We start from the raw sequence: 18,543 nt of genomic DNA on the forward strand, positions 1-18,543 counted from the left end.
GTAATACTATGCTGTTATAGCAGGAAAGGGTAAAAAAATCTGCAGAGTAACCGAAAAGTGTGTCTCATAAAGAGCTACATGAAGTTATTTTTGCAAATATTCAAAAAATGAGCCTGTACCCTTTCTTCAAATATATACCTGATTTTTCAAAACTCATTTATTATTGAAATGGTAGCAAATAACTAATGCCACTTATTAAAAAGTGACTTGTTTTCATAAGAATTTGGAAAATATTATTGGTTTTGGTCTGATGCAAACAAGGTTATTCTAACTTTATGTGTCTGTTATATGGAGCAGAATTTAACTGTATGAGAAACAAACATCTTGTATTCTAATTGAATTGAACAAATATATACAAGAGATTCATTTCTTTGTTATTGCATTTTTTAAGAATAGTTGTCATATGCAGACACAACTTTTATTTCTTTTCCTCTCTGACAATTTCAGCTTCCCATCTCTGGGGAAATAAATCAGCAGAACCTTGTCTGTGCTTTTTAGAAGCTGGAGTCTGTGAGAAAAGAAGGAAATGCAGTATTGCTTCTGCTGGTTTAGCCAGCCAAATTTATTTCTCTCACCAATATTTTTTCTGATTCTTTAAAGATCTCTGTTGACCTGCTGTTCCTTTGGTTCGCTGGCGTGGAACAGACACAAAACACAGCATTGCAGCCCAGAGGGGCCTTTGCTCCAGAAGCCCTGTTCCTTTCCCTGAGGAGCATTAGCTTTCTGGTTCGAAGGGTGCACAAGCAGTTAAGTCGGCTGGCAGTGGCTGCAGCTCACCCTGCTGGGCACATTACCCCTGAATTTCCCCTTGATACAGGATCATTTCAGCTTTGCCTCGTGTTCTATCTTATCTGTTTCACCTGGCAGCTGCTGCTCTGTTGGTATTCAACACTTCCTGCCTATGTAAGGTCTCATCCTCTTTCTTCAGATACCAGCAGTGGAAAACTCTGGCATTAAGGACCATACCCATGATCTCTTCAGCACTCTGGCAAGGCGTGGCTGTGTAGTCGGGTCAGATGATCCAGCTCTGCCTGTGCTCTAAGTTAGAGGGATATGAGCCAGGTCTTTGCTCAAAGGAACATCTAAGGTCACAAACAGGCATCTCTCGTTCTTTCTCAGTGGTTAGATTAATGAGACTAACAGATAACAATTCTAATAGCTTTGAAATAGGTTTGTGTCCCTGGCTGGAGCACACCTCTTTCCCAGTTCCCAGGCAGAGAGAAGTGTGAGTTAGAATGCTACTTTGTAGACAAAGATTTTTCTTTTTCTGTTCTTGTCTCATCCACATACTCTGCAGAGTCTTGTCTCGTTCTACAGAAGGTTTACAATTTTCTCCTCATGGAGACAGGTAATATCAACATTTCCTGTTTTTTTTAAGATGGATCTTGTTCAGCCACCCATTGCAATACAGCTTTTGCTAAACTTCCTTGTGTTCATGCAGTAATTGTTTGGGTGAGAAATGCCGATTATACTTAATTTGTGTTACTTTAGTTGTTGAATTTTTGTTCTTGATTGAATACAAAAATTAAGACTGTAATGCCTGGAGATGGACTCATTGGTAAGCTAACTTGCTTTGACAGATTTTTTTTTAATACACTTACGTAGAACTAATTGTATGGGGGTTTCTTGTTCTCTGGTACAAGTTTGCCTTCACTCATGACAGCTGACAGCATGATGTAAAATGTCAAGAGTAATTAGTCAATACTTGCTAAAATCTTCCTGAGAGGTCATTGGTCATCCAAAGCAGCCATGCAAGAAAACACATAAGCACATTTTCACTAACCTTTAGGGAATAAAGTGCTAAAGTAATCTGCAAAGATACATAGCCTATTTTACTATACATAGGGGATACCTTTCAGTAGCCTCAATTCCCTTGAATCTGCTTCACGATTTTCTTAAAACACTTTTAGTCTCATGGGCTTAGAGTTCTGCCTTCTCTTTTACCATTGACTTGTAAGTAATCTTGATGCTAAAGCTTTTTTTTCTCTTGTGTTTTTTTTTGAGAATGCATCTGGCACTTCTGCTGGATAGGATGAAAGAATTCCCAGGGCAAATCTATGCATGTGCAAGTTTAAACTTTGGGTTCTGTGATCATTCATACCACTGACATTTCATTCTGTTCAACTTCAGGGAAATCCTGTTTCAAATACAAAAGCAGGGTGAGAAAAGACCAGAGGAGAACTCATCTAAAAGCTGAGATGAATGGCCTTATACCCACTTGTAATTGTACAGCACCAGCTTTAGGTAATAGGGTGTTATATTTTTGCATTTATAAAAGGATAATTGGCTATTCTATTTCTATCAAATATATTTTGAATACTGAGTTCCACTTGACAGTTATGAATTTACAGCTGTAAGAGTCCACCTGTTCCTATTTTTTTCCTGACAACAGCAAAAATTGGACTAGAAAGGTTCTCAAAAACTAAATATTTGCCAGATCTTTGAACTCAAGCTTTTTCCACTGCTGCAATATTTTAAAGGGAAGATAAAAAATAGCTGTATGTTCTCCTTATATTGTCCTCCATCTTCTACTTTTCTAGTCCTTGCAAAGGATTTTGAAGCCTTTAGATGCTGCTACTGTCTCTGTTAAGACATTCTCCTGGCCACGTTTTTCTGGGAGAGTCAAGTGATGTTCTGGGCTAAAAGAAATGTCCATGTGCTTCCTGAAACCAGCCACCCAAAAGGCTGTTCTACTGGACAGAACTGAAGCAAAGGAGATTTTGTTAAGACTGTTTGATTGCATCCAGTTTAGAGATTGTAGTGATAAAACAGTTTGTCAAGAACAGTTTGTTATAGTGGCAGCACCGCAGAACAATCCAGATACTACCTATAAACTGCAACAAAAGGATGCAGTGGGAAAGATTTTCAATACAAGCAACTTAAATCCTAAATTAATTTCTAAAATAAAATATGATAAATAGCCTGCCTTAGTGCATCATACATTCATATAGATAGTAAAAATAATCCTAAAAGCTATGTTATTGAACAATGAGATTCCAAAGTTCCTGATTTTAAAACAGTTAAGTAGCTGAAAGTCAAGGAATACAAAATTACTGGGGAGTTTCCTTTCAGCCAGGATGAAATTAAGCAGGTTACTCTGAGAGCTGGTTGAAACCATAAGTTTAATTAATTAACGGTTCAGGGCACAAGACTTCTGATAAAACAGACTCTTTGTGGAAAAGAAAAAACAATAATAAAATGAATTTTTATACTCCCAGTAAAATTAATTAAGTACTGATTGCTTTTAATAGGTTTTAACCCTGCTGCCTTGCCCACCTTTACCTGATTTGCTAATTAGACTACATGTCATCAAGAGATGATCGAGTCTCCTTGTAAAAGGAGTCCCTGCAGAGACTGTCTGACTGCCTTAGGCTAGAAGTTTTCAAAACAGAAAGAGTGCAGCAAAAAAAAAAGATTGCAGCTCAAGAGAAAGCAAAATGAGTGAGTACAAAAGGAACATGGATTTTTGAAGCAGTTAAGTTACTAAGATGAGGCTATAATTGTACTATTTTATTAACCTTCTAACTATACAGTGAATTTTCTTTCTTCATCATCTTTATAGATACCAGTCTGTGTTCATTAAAGTCAATGGATGAGCTTTTATGGGCCAAATTTGTAAGGTTGTTTCGACAGATAGATTCCTATCAGAATTAGGCTCCTCAATGCTATTTAAAGTCTCACTAATCTACATCCCTAAGCAGTTTTAAAAGTCATCACATAATCATTTTCATTAGGTCTGTGATCAGGTCTTCATCATCCAGGCTAAAGGAAAGAAAGGTCTAGGTGATCTGAATAAAGCACAGAACATACATAATTTAGACAGCAGGAAAATACAGTGAGAGTTCATGAGTTCAGCTGTGGTGTTTACTTAGTTCATATTACTGAGACTCTTCTCATTTTTAAAATTGTTCAAGTTTGTTTGGCTACAGTAGAGAAAAACTTGTTTAAAACTAACTTGATCCATAGAAAACCAGCAGCACCTGTGGATGCCAGGTAGGCTTCAGTTTGCAGCAGGAATCTGGGGGCAAAGCAGTGGGTGGGGGACAAAGGAAGGCTGAATTCTCTCCAGCAACCTTTCTTCCTTCCTGAGCTAAATCCTTAATGTTACTATTGAACAGTGAGTATTCAAATAAGCACTTGTAAGTTCATAAAGAATTGTCAGGTGTGGTCAATGCATGGTCAGTCTTGTCTCAGACATCAGCACTGTAGCCCAAGGTGAGAATATTGGAACAATGCAAAGATATCATTTCGTCTTCTGATGCAACCCTTTCACTCCACAGAAATGTGCAAACCTAGGAATTCTTGAACTGGAGACAATATTTTCCTACTTAATGACTCTTGAACAAATCATAAATAGAAAAAAGCCTCCATCAGCTTCTTTTTGAACCCTTTGAGTTTTCCTCTGTCTTTGGAAACCTAACCCATGGAACCACACCTGGCACTAGCTTTTCCTCTGGTGACAGGAAAAAGAAATGTGATGCTACAGCCACCAGCAGAGTGACCAGGGAAAGTAGAAAGCAGCTATATCACCTGCTTCACATGAGACATTCATGTTCTATGACCTCTTAGCAGCCTTGTGCTGGCCACAGATTTGTCCTGTTTCTGTCCTTCGGTGTCTGTTTGTCCCATGGGGTAGTCAGGCAGGTCAGGGAATCTCTGTCAGGTTGAATTTTGGGAAAGCTACTGAAAACAGAGATTCTACAGAATTCTACACCTCCTAGACCAATGAAATTAAAGCATTATTGAAGCTCCTTGGACAGGAAGATTAAACTTTTTCTGTTAAATTGAACTCCTTGGTCAAAGAAGTGGAAGATTCAAAGCAGTGGTTAGAGAAGGTAATTATCCTTGAGGTAGTAAGAGAAAAATCATGGCAATTTAAAGCTTTTACCCAAGAGAACAAAACTTTTCCTATTAGAAAATCTTCTAGTAGTGCCTTAGAGATTTGAAAAAATCAAGTTCAAGTACAGAATAAAGATGATCATGTGCTTCTCTACACTTTATACTGTGTGATCCTGTAATACATTAACCCAACCCTTCTTTTTTTTTTTTTTCTTAGTCATGCATTTAACAATGTGGTAAACTGCAAGTAGGGTGTTTTTTTTCTTAGGTTCTTTCTCATGGATTAAGAAACAATTTTTTTATTTTTTTAAATTTTTTTTTATTTTTTTTTTTTTTGTGGTGTGGGGAAGAGGGAGTCATGCACACATAAGGTGTGCAATTTTAGTATTCCATGTGAGAATTGATCACATTTACATATGATTTGGATAGTCTGGTCCTGATTCTCTACCCTTTGTACTGATTTTGCATGGTAGCTAAACAGTGATGCTCTCACACTGTTGGGGTCCCTTCAGGTAAATGTGCTTGAACCCCTACTGTCCTCACTTGCTGAGGAGGGTCTTTTGCTTTAGTGAATACTGTTTAAGTTTTTTTGCTCTGCTGATGACATCATCATGTCAAGTAGTGTCCTTTGAATTGAAAGGCTACTCCTGATCATGCTAGTTTGTCAATTGGTTTCAGTTGTTCCACATTGCATTTCCATTACTGATAAGTTTGTGGATGGAATGACTGCCAGCTCTCCATAAGAACATCTGGTTAGGGATGTTATTGGCTTTTTCATTTTGTTCTGAACAGCAATTCTATCATCATGGCTTAAAAATTATCATGTGTTTATTAAGGCATATTATCATGTCCATGTTCATGTTTTTAGCACTATCATTCTGATTATTTTATTCTGGAGAGGGTGAATGTCAATTTACTGTTTGTTCTGTCACTTTGGATCACTGGCTTAACCCTAAGAAAAGATTTTTACAGCTGAGTATTAATCACCAAATTTATGAAGGTTTAAGAGGCATGAAGAAAACAGGAAGAATTTGGTACCTTTGGAATTTATGTTGCACATTTGTCTAGATCTTCACCAACACACTGTGTTATTAACCTGTATTATTGAAAGGTAGCTTCATATCTCTGTTTCTCTCTTAATGTGCTTCTGTAGCAGAAGCTTACAAGAAAATATTACAGCTGGTAACTGGCCTCTCTGGATATTTTGTTTGGAACCCTAGAACTTTAGAGTCCTTTTAGGCAAGTCCTGCCCTTTTATGGACACGTACCAAGCTTCAGGGATCTGCTGACTGTGAGAGTGTCTGCCATGTAAATTAAAGAATGTGGATTAGCTGCAGTGTCTTCAGGTAACTGCTGACTAATCTTAATGTTTGGTTGTCACGAGAAAATGGAAAAAAACCCCATAATTATTTCATTTTCAGACCAGAGATAAGTAGGAAAGAAAAATATGATCCTGGTACTTAGTAATACAGTGAAGGTGTCTGCAAGGTGCAATTTTCCCTCTCAAAATAAGTAGCTTCAAGTAATGCATAATAAATATCAGTGTGAGCTGTGAAAGTGATGAGAGCACTGTTGAATTAATAAGAATATTCTTTCCCTGTAAATTTGTTTCTTTCATTATTTCATTCTTTCACTTATAAATCACAGGATGTTTGTTAAATATTCTTTTATTCAAGCACAAGTAGCTTATCAAATACCATACCTAACATGTCTTGTGGTCTTTTCTGCGTCTGAGGTTTAGCATAAGAAATGTCAGAAGAATAAATGCTTTATGTTAGACTTGGGGCTAGAAATATAACAGGCTTTCAGTAATGATATATGATCAGAATTATGCAAAGATGATGAAAAGATCTCAGCGGAATTTTGTTCAAAAATGTTTCCCTTATGGGAGCATCCTATGAAACCAATTAAGAATAAACCCAAGAGGATTCTGTTGAATTTGTTCCAAAGAGATACTGTATGTAATAAAGAGCAATTGCTCTTTTTGTAGGTTTTTTTTTTTTAATCATCCTTCAGAAGATCATGAATAATTATACCTCTGCTAGCAAATCTCAGAGGCTGGTTTTAAAAATCTGCCAGAATTTCCCAGAGGAATTAATTTCTGTAGGTTTGTTTTGTTCAGTATGATCATATTCTTTTGGACGATTACTCATTTCTTTTGTGATACTTTTGAGAATTGAGTATTTTCACATAGGCTTGAGGTAGAAGAGCCACGTTACTTTCAAAATTTTGGTTCCTTCAGAAATTCACTTCACATCTATACTTGAAAAACCCCCTCTACTACAATATACACAAAAAACTGGCTGGTTAATAGCCAAGATGGTGATCAGCTACAATTTTTCTCAAATTGCTAAGAATGTCTATGTATCCCAAACGTTGTTTGTAGTTTTCTCACTTAGTTGTCTTATATAATCTCTGTTCTCTGTCTGTTCTTTTATCAGGATTTTGCTCAGTACAGTTCAAATCTGTGCACCAGTAACAGAGATGTGTTAATTAGCCCTGTGATGGAAGTATTGTGTGATGAAACTGGTTTGTCAGGCTTGTTCCTGTAGCTCAGCACAGTCCCCTGTGCTGTGCCATGTAAACATAGCCAGGGAGCTGAGCCCTGGATTGACTTCCATGGGCCATGACATGTGTGCAAAACACTGGCACTGAAGAACTTGACTAGTAGCTGATGGCAGCAAATTGTCCTAAAATGTCCCTGTGCTGTGTTTGTGAGTCTCTGCTCTTCCAGATGCAAAAGCTTTTATAGGGCAAAAGGATTAGATGTTTTTCTGGTGGTTAATAGTTCTTATCTGGAAATTCAATAGTTGGAAGGAGTAGTTTAAGCACTGGTAGCTCCTTGGGGAGGAGAAAGGAGGCTTTCCTAAGGCAAGTTTTCCTGAAGGGTTAGGGTCTCTCCTACCATCATTTCCTGCACTTTTCCCAAATGATTCTATTACTTTATATTCTATAGAACTCTTGCTGTAAAGGAGAGTTGCTATGTTTCTTGTAAAATCTGTTCTTGTATTCTGATTTGCGTAAAATACACTATTAGGGGACCTCTGTCAAGCTTTGCTGCAGAGTAACTGGAACCTTGAGCAACCCTTGCTGTCTTTTGAACATATGAAATGTTCTGTTTCAGGTTACTTATTTGGAAAGCTTGGGTAACTGTGGATTTAACACTGGATGTCCTTAGAAAGGACAAGCTGAATGGCACACTTAATAGAATTAGGAACTTATGGAATGTGTAAAATACTATCATTACAAGACTCAAACAACTGAGATTTGAAATATTTCTGGACTACCTGCCTCTGCTGTACAATGGCCAAAATAGGCTACCTCTTCCTAAAGTATTTATGTAGGCAAGGAGCATGACTAGAAATGCAAGTGACATTAACTCAAAGAGAAATGAAGAGTTTAAGCAGTCATGATCACAACAAATATATGATAGAAGGAAAAAAAAATTAGTGTCAGGTGCTAGGACTTGGTGCAAAACAATGGAGCTATTTAGAAGCAAAGTACTTACACAGTAAGTCAGGAGATACTGGGTTTTGAGCCATTAAGGGTCAACAATTCCTCTGTAGAAACAATAAAGTAGGAATGCTATAAGTATTCCATTAAAGTAGAAAATGAACCTTTCCTTGGCTTGCCAAAAGAAGCAAACTGGATGTAACACACAGACTCTCTGTGTTCTCACATTTGTGAAAGCTGAGTAACTGGAAGAAGACTTGGCAATTGAATAGCCTCTGCATGTAACTCCTTAAAAGTCAATCACAACCCTTGTAAACTGGACAAGATGAATGCACTTAAACAATTGTTGGTGCCTGCCAACCCTAATCAGGCAGCATCGATCAGTCTTACACTGCACAGCACTAATTGCTATAGTTAGTCACCCAATCCTCGTGCCACTTCCCTCACAGACTCTGCCTTCATATTGTCCTTTTAACCAGATTATCCCACCTCCTTTTCACTCAGATCTCTGTTGTTCTGTAAACTGCCACCTTTTCATACTAATATCTCTTTCTTTGTATGCTCTTATGGATCCATGGTAATGTTGAGGAGGACTGTTCCCCTCATTCTACTGGACACCAGAGCTCAGAAATAAATTAACCCAAGGTAACGAGCCATTCTGTGGTAACTTCCAAAGAGTGGAACCACCTGGTGCTCTTAGCCTTACAGAGACAGAGGTCTGACCCCATTTGGAACATGCTTTGGAATAAGAGGAGATAACGTGAAGCCAAAACCAAGGCTCATGCTTTGTACTGGCTCTTCCTGTGAACCTCATCGCTGTGATGAACACACTACTCCTTTCAGTTACAGCTCCACTTCCTCTTTGCTGTAGAAAAGCAATCACTGTTAAGGCCCTGAAGAACTAGGGCTGCCTCTCTGTCTGTAACTTAATTGCATGTGCATTTGTAGCCTTTGCTCTGAGCACATATGTTAGAGAATGAGGCACCTGCAGTGCTCATGAAAGAACAGAGCAGGCCAATGTACACCCTGCTCGCTGAGCCATGGCTGTGACCCCCATGGCCAGAGAATGTCACAAGACAGCTGCTTCCAGGGCTGGGCTGGCTGTGCAGTACACACACATCTCCTCTGGGATGCCTGCCTGACATCAGGGTGACTGCAGGAGGGGTATGGTGTGTTTGAGAATGGTTAAGGCAGACCCATTGTAGTGAAAGTACCTCAGTTGAACCTGGCAGTGCAAGGCAGGCTGGAAGGACTTTCTCTTTTAACTAGCAGGTTTTATACTAGAGATTTGTAAAAAAAATTTGATTCTGAGAATAAGTGTTTCTTTCAGTACAGTATTTACTGGCCTTTTGTCTAAGCCTGAATCAAGATAAGTTTTATGTAAAGGGGGAAAAAAATTATATCTGTGGGGGAATTATCATTCTAAAAGAGGCACTTGGTTCTGAGGTGGATATACAGTGGAAAAAAATGTTCTTCTCTGTCTTGCTGACACTTTTAGGAATAAAAACAGTTGTTCTGTTTGTCCTCCAGCACTTTATTGAACCAGAGCTTCAGAGCCTGGTTCACTTCAAATTCGTGCTTAATGAAGCATAACTTGTATTAAGAGCAGCTAGATAGCATGATAGAAATTTCAGCTGGACCACAGAATCTGACAATGGCTCAAGTAGCAAAGACTTGGCAAAGCCCAGTTTGTGATGCACTCCAGAGATTTCAATTCACTTCCTAATGACACTGCCCATGAATCACTGCCCACATAAGCAGAAGCCTGTTTCTGGGTATCAAACCCCCTTTACAAGAACCAAAGGATGTTTTAACAACAGTATCAGTGAGGCACAATGCACAAATATTTTCAGAGAATCATGTTACAGAATATGGAAGAAAAAAGTCTGGCAAGTATTAAAAACCAGCCTGACAGTTTTTAAAAGCTAGGGGAATATTTTTAATAGTCAGCTCTTCATTTTTGAAGATATTAGAGGGGCTTTTGATGTCTTGGATACTCTAGGGGCTTTTGTAGACAGCACTGAGCCTGAGCTAATAAGCTGTGTAAAATCAAGGTGACTGTAGGGAGCATTGTACAGAGATACCCAGCCTGACTTTATACCTAAAGCAGCTCAGGCACAGCAGCCTTGACTAGACCCAGTTCTGTGCTCTGCAAACACAGCTGCTCAGCTTCTTGGCAGACCATGGAGTTAGTGCACCTGCATTTATCTGACAGCACACCTGAGGTGTTAAGCCCTCTCCAATCCATCTGCCTTTGCATCAAGCCATCTTGGGAGCTGCTTTACCTGTTGTACTGTTTATTCACAGATAAACTGCTGAAGGATTAATCTGAGTTGATTACTTGTCAAATTAGAGAGGCTAATGAGTGGCTTATATTCCCATCTCATCCTCTGTACCAAAAGATCCAAAATACCTTACAGAGTTAACTAATCAATATATAAAGTGCATTACACAACCAACATGTGTTTTGTTTCATCTAGTTATTGATCTTTGCTTGTTGACTGAATAAGAGTCTTAGCTTAACACTAGATGTTTACTGAGAACTACAGGGGAAGAAGGGAAGAATAGTATATGAAGAGACATAAATTCCACTGAGGAAAAACAGAATCTGATAACTCCATCTGATACAATGCCTAGTTTGGATTCTTCAGTTTCTAAAAGTCCACAAGTCCAGTATTTTGCTTACACAAGCTGTTAAAAAAACCAACAACCAAAACAGAAGCAAGTGAATAGGTGAAATCTAGATACTAGGGAAAGCGTATGAGTTCTGTCATTCAAGAGGTTCACGAGGGATCTCATCAAAATATGCAAATATCTCAAGGGAAGGTATAAAGAAGAGTAGTCCTGGGTCCTTCCAATAGTGCCCAGTAACAGGACAGAAGGCAATAGGCACAAAGTGAAACACAGGACGTTCCCTCTGAACATCAGGAGACACTTTTTTACTGTCAGGGTCATTGAATGCTAGCAAAGGCTACCCAGAGAGCCTGTGGAGTCTATTTTCTTGTGGGTATCAAAAACTATCTGAATGTGGTCCTGGGCAGCCTGTTTGAGGTGTGGGGGACCCTGCTTGAGCAGGAGTGTTGGTCAAACTGACCTCCAGTGGTCCCTTCCAGACTCAACCATGCTGTGGTTCTGTGATATGTGATTACCTTTGGAGAACCAGGGCAATAGTAAAATGGTTTAGCTTTTAAACTGTGGTGTCTTACCTGACATAGTAGGTAGTAATAATTTTTGGGTCTTGGGGAATCTGTGTATCTCATACAAATTTCTAGCTATGTCATGAATCTCCTGGTGTAGTCTGGTCAAAAACTTTTAAGCTTCCTTGGATTATAAACTATGTTAAACACTCATCAAGATTATTCCCAATCTTCACTAATGCCAATACCACAAATCTCATTAAAGTTTTTGCAGTTCAAATGTCACCTTTTAGAAATCTCAAAATGTTTTTCCTAAAGAAAAACCGATATTTAGTTTTTAAAAACAAAAAAATCAGTGGTGTAAAAAAAAAAAAGTCTGTAAAAACCACAATGCTTTTCTGTGTATAAATGTCATATAAATGCAGAGTGGTCTCAATTTTCACACATGTTGTTGCATTAACATGTACCAACCACCTCTCTTGCTCCGTATATGGATTTGCTGAACACACAATTGCTTTCCTTGACTGTGCATATGAGCAAAACTCTTTGCTTGAGTTTGGTCTGAATGCTCAATAATTGTATTTTAAATTGGAGAAGATTATTTGTTGTTGTAACCTGATCTGCACAAAAATAAGTACAAAAGAATGCATCAATCCCTTTATTTAAGACCCATATTTTCTCTGCAATTACACAAGGGCCTGAGAATTGGACAATTTCCCAATTCAGAGGCCAACTAGCAAACCTACATTTTAACCTTTATTGGTTTTAAAAACTGTATTAATAGTCATATCCAGTGTCCAAAGCAAGGCTAAATCTTTTTTGTCAGCACTCCAGCAAATCACTCCTACTCTTTCACCCTCCAGACTCTGATTTATCGTTTGTTTTTTCCTTTAGTGCTCCGTCATCCATCTCCACATTTACAGTCAAGCATTTACTCCTGTTGCCTGTGATGGTCTGGTTGAAGGTTTTGTAATATCTGGTTGCTGGTCCTGAACCTTCTCCCACAGCTCCAGCTGCTGCAAGTGGTAGGATGACAGTTTTTTTTCCTTCTTTTCACCTCCAATATTAGCAGACTTTCCAAGGAAGAACAGGTTCCCTGTCAGTTCATGGGCCTGAGTGTGTGTCTGTCCTGTGGGTATTGATTTTCATCACATAGAGTTTCTGAAGCAGTTGCTGAACAAAGATGATGTTTCTGGATGAGACAGTCCAATGATGGCCAAAATGGTTTTCAGAAAGCGATTGTTCAGTGCCTTGTGAAAGCCAACCTACACAAAAGTGCCCTAAAATGCAACCACTTCCAGAATACAGAGCAGACATGTCTCAAAATCCTAGCTAATTTCTTGCTCTGTCACCCTCAAATAAAGGTAGTAGTTAGGTTTCATTTCCCCTGTGATAATTATTCCACTTAGAATGGATGTATTTACAAAATAGTATAATAAATACCTGTCTTCACTGAAAATCAGCAAGCGAAATAACTTGTGTGTACTCTAGACTTTTGAGACAGCATAAATAAAATTGATGCTTCCTGCCTTAATAGGCTTTTTACCTCAACAATTATTTTGACTAAGTGCCTCAGCTTTGCCTTGGCATTTACTTAAGCAGCAGAGGACACATATTCTGCAACAATACTCCAGTCTCTGAATGAGCTCCCTCAGTTATCCTAAATGGGACTGAAACCAGCTGTTTAGGACAAATGACATTTATTTATTGTGAAAAGAAACCTAAAAAAGACAATGCTGCCATTAAACCAAAGAAATATATGGAATGCCGACTTTGAACTCAAACTTCTCTGCACTCCTTTCCCAGTTTCAAGTGTCTCATCAGCTCTGTGGTTGTTGTTCTCCTCTAAACATGTAGGATGGCAATACAATGCTGGTAGCTGACAGCTTTATCCTTGGATGTAAGCTCTAGTTCTTACCTTTTACCGGTCTCAGAAGTATTTTAGGTTCAAAAAAATAAATAAAAATGTTACAATATAGTAGTCCCTGGAGTGAGGCCTTGTCTCATCTTTGGATTACCCTTGTAGGAGGATCACCTTGTCAGAGTGAAAGTAGGCATCAGCATTTAGATTTTGCTTTTTAAAACATAATGTGCTAGGAGAAGCTATGATAACTGTGCATTTCAGAACTACTCTTGCTGTTCTGTCTGCGCCCTCTGCTTCTTACTGTGTTTGATTTTGTCCTATCAGGAGACATCTAGTATTATATATCTTCAATTCTTGTTTGTGTAAAACTGTGGCTTCCAGTATGTATTGAGGAATTTAGGACCATAAGAGTAATTGCATAGATAATATGGTAGAAAGTATTTCTTTAAATATTTTTGGAAATTCATAGTGCTTCTGTACCTGAAAAAAGACATTTTGTTGTATGAAATACTTTAATAATACTCAGCTTAATATTCAGAGAGTTCAGAGTAGTTTAATGAATTTCTACAGATCTCCTAGACCACTGTAGGTCTGGTCCTAGTGTTTATGAAAACACAGATTTTTATAGTCTTAGATAAACAATATTTTTTTTATATTAGGCTTACCCTAATATGTAGAGACTGCCATATCTTTTTGTCATGTATTTAAGGAGAAAACTATATTCAGTATAAATAAAGAATTTCATTAGGACTTGATTGTGACTACTGCAATTATCTGCTTTCTCTGAACAGAGCTGTTCACTGTTAGGCAACTGGATGTCACAGTCTGATTCAGTTTGCAAATGAGCTGTGTGAGAACAAGAATTGCTTGTAATGGCAATATTTATGATCTGCAGTAATTGTATTCAGTTAGTCATCTTGCTATATAAGCTGTTATGTTGCACTGACCACAGGCAGGGTGCACACACCATACAGTAGAAAAGATAACTAGAAAAGTTTTTTTAGATCCCTTTCATAGGTGTAAAAAGTGAAGAACAAGGGAGGATGAAGAATCTTATGAAGATGAGAGGCAAAAAGGTCTAGGTTGGCATATTTGAGGCTCATCTCTATCTGCTCTGCCATGCCACATTCCAGGTAGCATTCCAAGTGTCCTCCGTGCTATAGTCTATAAAACATGCAAGAGGAAAGATTAGCCCCAAAATCTTACAAAGGAAGTATTAAACAGGCCTCAACAAACAGCTAAAGATCAGACAGACAGTGGAAAGCAGTGAGGCGAAGCCGAGCAGCCTGATAAGGAGCAATCCCTTCTTGAAACTTTTATTCCCTACAGAATGGCTGTTCCTATCTTGAATAATATTATCACTCATGAGTGACACAGAAGAAAAGTTCAGAAATGGGAGGGGTTCTTTTACTTGAAGAAAGGCAGACTGTGGATGACACTACTGCAGGTTCTTCCAAGCATTTAATCTCCAGAGAGATTAATTGAGTATTTGGTTCTTGCTGGAGTTGTTAACAGTAAAGGTAATTGAAATGGTGATTCCTGTTGTCGTAAATATAGAAAGAAAGAGACAGAAAGGTACTGCAGTTAAATGCAGAAAGCTCTCAGATACCACAGTAAGGGGGAGACACAAGAATTTGTGTAAAACGAAGCAGTACAACCAATCCTCTCCATAAACTGAACCAATCATCTCTTCAACAAAAAAATACTTTTCTTGTTCTAAAGATGTAACTGAGCTTGAGACATCACTGAAACTCTGTCTGAAATTCTAGCATCTCATTCCTGCGTATTTTATGTGAAGACATAAACTTCACAAACAAGATCCATAGTTTTTGCCCTCTTCATTGACCACCATACTGAAAGACAGCAAGAGCAGATGGAATCCTTCCTTTTCCTTTCCTTTTCCTTTGAAAAAGCAGCTAGCAGAGCTAGAAAGGGTTAAAAATAAAGCCCTGCTTATAGATTTTTAGTAGTCTCAGAAACACTGTTGCACTCTTTCACTAAATGGTAAATTTCTAAAGGTTTTGCTTACATTTCTGCATGAACTCTGTTTTAAGGATGATGTTTGCAACAATGTGCCTAAATATCTTCTTCCTCCTTTTATCTGTGATTACGTTCAGGGAAGTTACAGTTTTTTCTTTATTTTTTAAGGTCATACTAGAAAGACATTTTGAACCCTCTAATTTAAAACACAGGGAAAAAAAAAACCCGTTTTTCCTCACTCCAAGGTCTGTAGTAATTTTTGTGTCTAACACACATCTCAGTCAATGTCTCTTTGTAATGCCATTAATTTTACAACACATAACATTTTACAAAGTCTTGGGAAATTTGGAGATAGCTGTGTGTTAATTTTTTTTTACAAGAATCTTTTACACAGATTAATTTTTCTTTCTGAACTCCTGCAGCAATTTTTATCACTCATATATATTTGTAAATCCCTTTTTGGTGGTGGTTTCATTTGAGGAGACATTTCTGACTGAGAAGTTAGTAGGATTCACACAAGTCCCACTGAAAAAGTTGCTGTCTCTAGGAGCTTCCCTGCTGGAAGGCACTCTTTGATTCCCTTGGTAAGCTTTCCCCTAAGTCCTTTCATGCAGAAGCAGCCAGGGAAATTTAAAAACTGCCTGTGGTCTTATTTACTACTCTGTCTCATTTTTGTTGAGAAGCATCAGAATGTAACTTCTTTCTTGGGGAGAGTGACAGAAGAGGCAGGAGGACTGTGAGCATTGCTGACCTGGGCAGGGAGCAGTGTGGAAGCTGGGAGAAAATGTTTCACAGAATCACAGAATATGCTGAGTTGGTTGGAAGGGACCCACAAGGATCATCAAGTGCAAAGTAGGGCTACTGTGTGATTCAATTTTCTTTCTTCCCTCTTTTATTTTATCAACTAATGACATACAAAAAGTATAAACCTAAACTGCACTGAAGGATGAGGGGAGAGGGAAGGCAGTCAGGCATTGCTCTCTGAGGAGGGAAGGATAATTAGATTTAAAAACTCTTTTTTCTATTAAGAAAATAGAGCCTTGGAGCCACACAGGCCGATGGTGGGCCCAGCCTTGCTGGTGGCACACTCAGCCCAGCTACTCCTAAGTAACGTTTCAGACCCTCAGGAAGTTTTAATATTAAAGAGTGAAAATGACCAGATTTAATCACATGTTATGCTAAAAGGGATAACCTTTCAGGACTGCAGGAAGTATTATTTAAATATGTCTTCTTAGCCCTCCTTAGGTAAAGAGGAAATGGAACTTTATACAAAAGTCATGTTTATATGAATTTGGAGTATGAGGGATTTATGAAGGCCTGGCTACTGTAAAATTCATTCCTCTTGTAGGCTGTTAGCAGTGACAATTAAATCATGGAACAGTAGATATCAAGGCAAATCCCTTAAGCTGATATGCCCAATGCTATTAGCTTAACTTCTGTAATAATACAGCTGTGTTATTCTTCTAAACTCAAAAATTGTACACAAACACAAATAGACAAGGTGGTGATTGGACAGAGGTTGGACTTGATGATCTTTTGAGGTCTTTTCCAATTTAAATGATTCTGTGATTCTGTGAAGAAAAAAATGTAAGTTATTTTATAGGCTATTTTATAGGTTATTTTATAGGCTAATTCAAAAAATTACTTAGGTATATAGTTCTCCTCTTATATATAAAATGGATTTTGTTATGCAGTCCAAATAACAACAGGTCAATAAGATGTTAAAAATCAGTATCTGTCATCTGTTTATACACATTTAATTTGCTCTCAGTCATTACATATTTTGACTTGCAAGAAAGTTGTGTTTAGTAAGACTTTTCTAGGCTATTGCATATTTATAGAGAAGTATGATAATGCTTTATGACATTTTGCATATACTTGACCCTAGTACGTGCAGATTTTTGACTGCATAGGCAAAGTTATTTTCAAAGTATATGCTTTATCCACTGTATATACTGTATTTAAATAGTTAGAAAAGTATTTCTGTGTTCTTTGAACTGGGGAGAGTTTGAAGTTTCCAAAACTCCAGCCAACCATGGGATGCTCTGCCACTGAAATCAGTAGTGCAAAGTCTATTGCTGCTTTCAGCATTTGTTGTGTTCAGCCCAGCCCAGCAAGGGTTGGAGACAGTGATTTGGATGTTCATGTTAAGCTTTTGCTTGTCACTGAGACTTCTGAAGTGGGAGATGATCCCTGATGAAAATTTCAAAGAGCTGAATTGCATGTCAGCTGAATTTGGGAACTTAACTATACGTGGCTAATGAGGTGTCTATGTTGAGTTTTTACTGTGTTGTGGCTTGTAGATCATACCTTATGAAATCAGTGTAACATGTTGTTAAAGAACCTAAGGAACCAACAAGGAGGGGAGCTTTAGACAGGGCAGAAGGGAAGAAGCAGTCAGGTGTGTTCCTGTATGTGATAAGATCCCATATATCACTTACATGTGCTAATGCCATTCATAGGCAGGGGGCTCAAAATTATGTTTTTTCTCTTTGTACTATTTCACATTTTATGTGTGTAATACATGGCATATTCATCCTTCTCTTTAATATTTTATCATCTTTGATCACACCAAAATGAAGTATAAAAATAGATGGCTATTAAATGCAAATACCAACAGCTCTTCAAAAAGTTCCCTTTCCCTTGCTTCCCTTTCCCTATTTTCAGCAGCAGGATGAAAAGTTATGTAGATGTTCTAAAACTGGACTGAATTTTTTCACATATGGCATATTCCTCCTTAGGAATTAGCAAAAGAACTGACAGATATGGGCCAGATATTTAACCTTTGCCACCAGAGGCGTGTTAATGTTCAAGGGTTATTGTTCAGGAAATGAGAACATCCCGGTAATTGGTGAAATAAAGATTACAGAACATTACCTTTTATGTGAAATTCTAAAATTATATTTATTGGCCAATTCACAGAAAGTGCCATAGTGACCACAAAAATGAATCTGGCTTTATACATGTACAGGACGAATTTTAAAATAACAGATTTATTTCGATTATGCATTGAATCAGTCATGTGGAAAACATATGGATATTAACAATGTTGAATTCATAAATGACTGTGCAAATTGACATGGCTTTTTGAAAGACACCACTATGCCATGGAAGGGGTTTTGTACAACTTCTTCCCACTATATGTAAAGTTAGGTTTCATGTACTGTATTATGTGTCAAAATTTACTGTACATTTTCATATAGAAAGGATTGGGTTTTTTTTTTTACACAGCAAATTTGTATCTGTTCAAAAATAATTTCATATTCACCT

General features: G+C 37.8%; 1 long non-coding RNA gene across 1 annotated transcript in view; it reads left to right on the plus strand.

Moving 5' to 3' along the window:
* The window catches only part of LOC127468750 (uncharacterized), a 104,764-nt gene that overhangs the window by 80,146 nt on the left and 6,075 nt on the right, over positions 1 to 18,543 (plus strand). The window contains exon 2 of the long non-coding RNA XR_007903665.1: positions 12,324 to 12,454. This is a non-coding gene — a long non-coding RNA (uncharacterized LOC127468750). The remainder of the gene's footprint in view (positions 1 to 12,323; positions 12,455 to 18,543) is intronic.

This window comes from Manacus candei, unplaced genomic scaffold (assembly GCF_025592945.1).
Source record: "Manacus candei isolate 608988 ecotype Guabito, Panama unplaced genomic scaffold, ASM2559294v1 h1tg000015l, whole genome shotgun sequence".
Classification (NCBI taxonomy): domain Eukaryota; kingdom Metazoa; phylum Chordata; class Aves; order Passeriformes; family Pipridae; genus Manacus; species Manacus candei.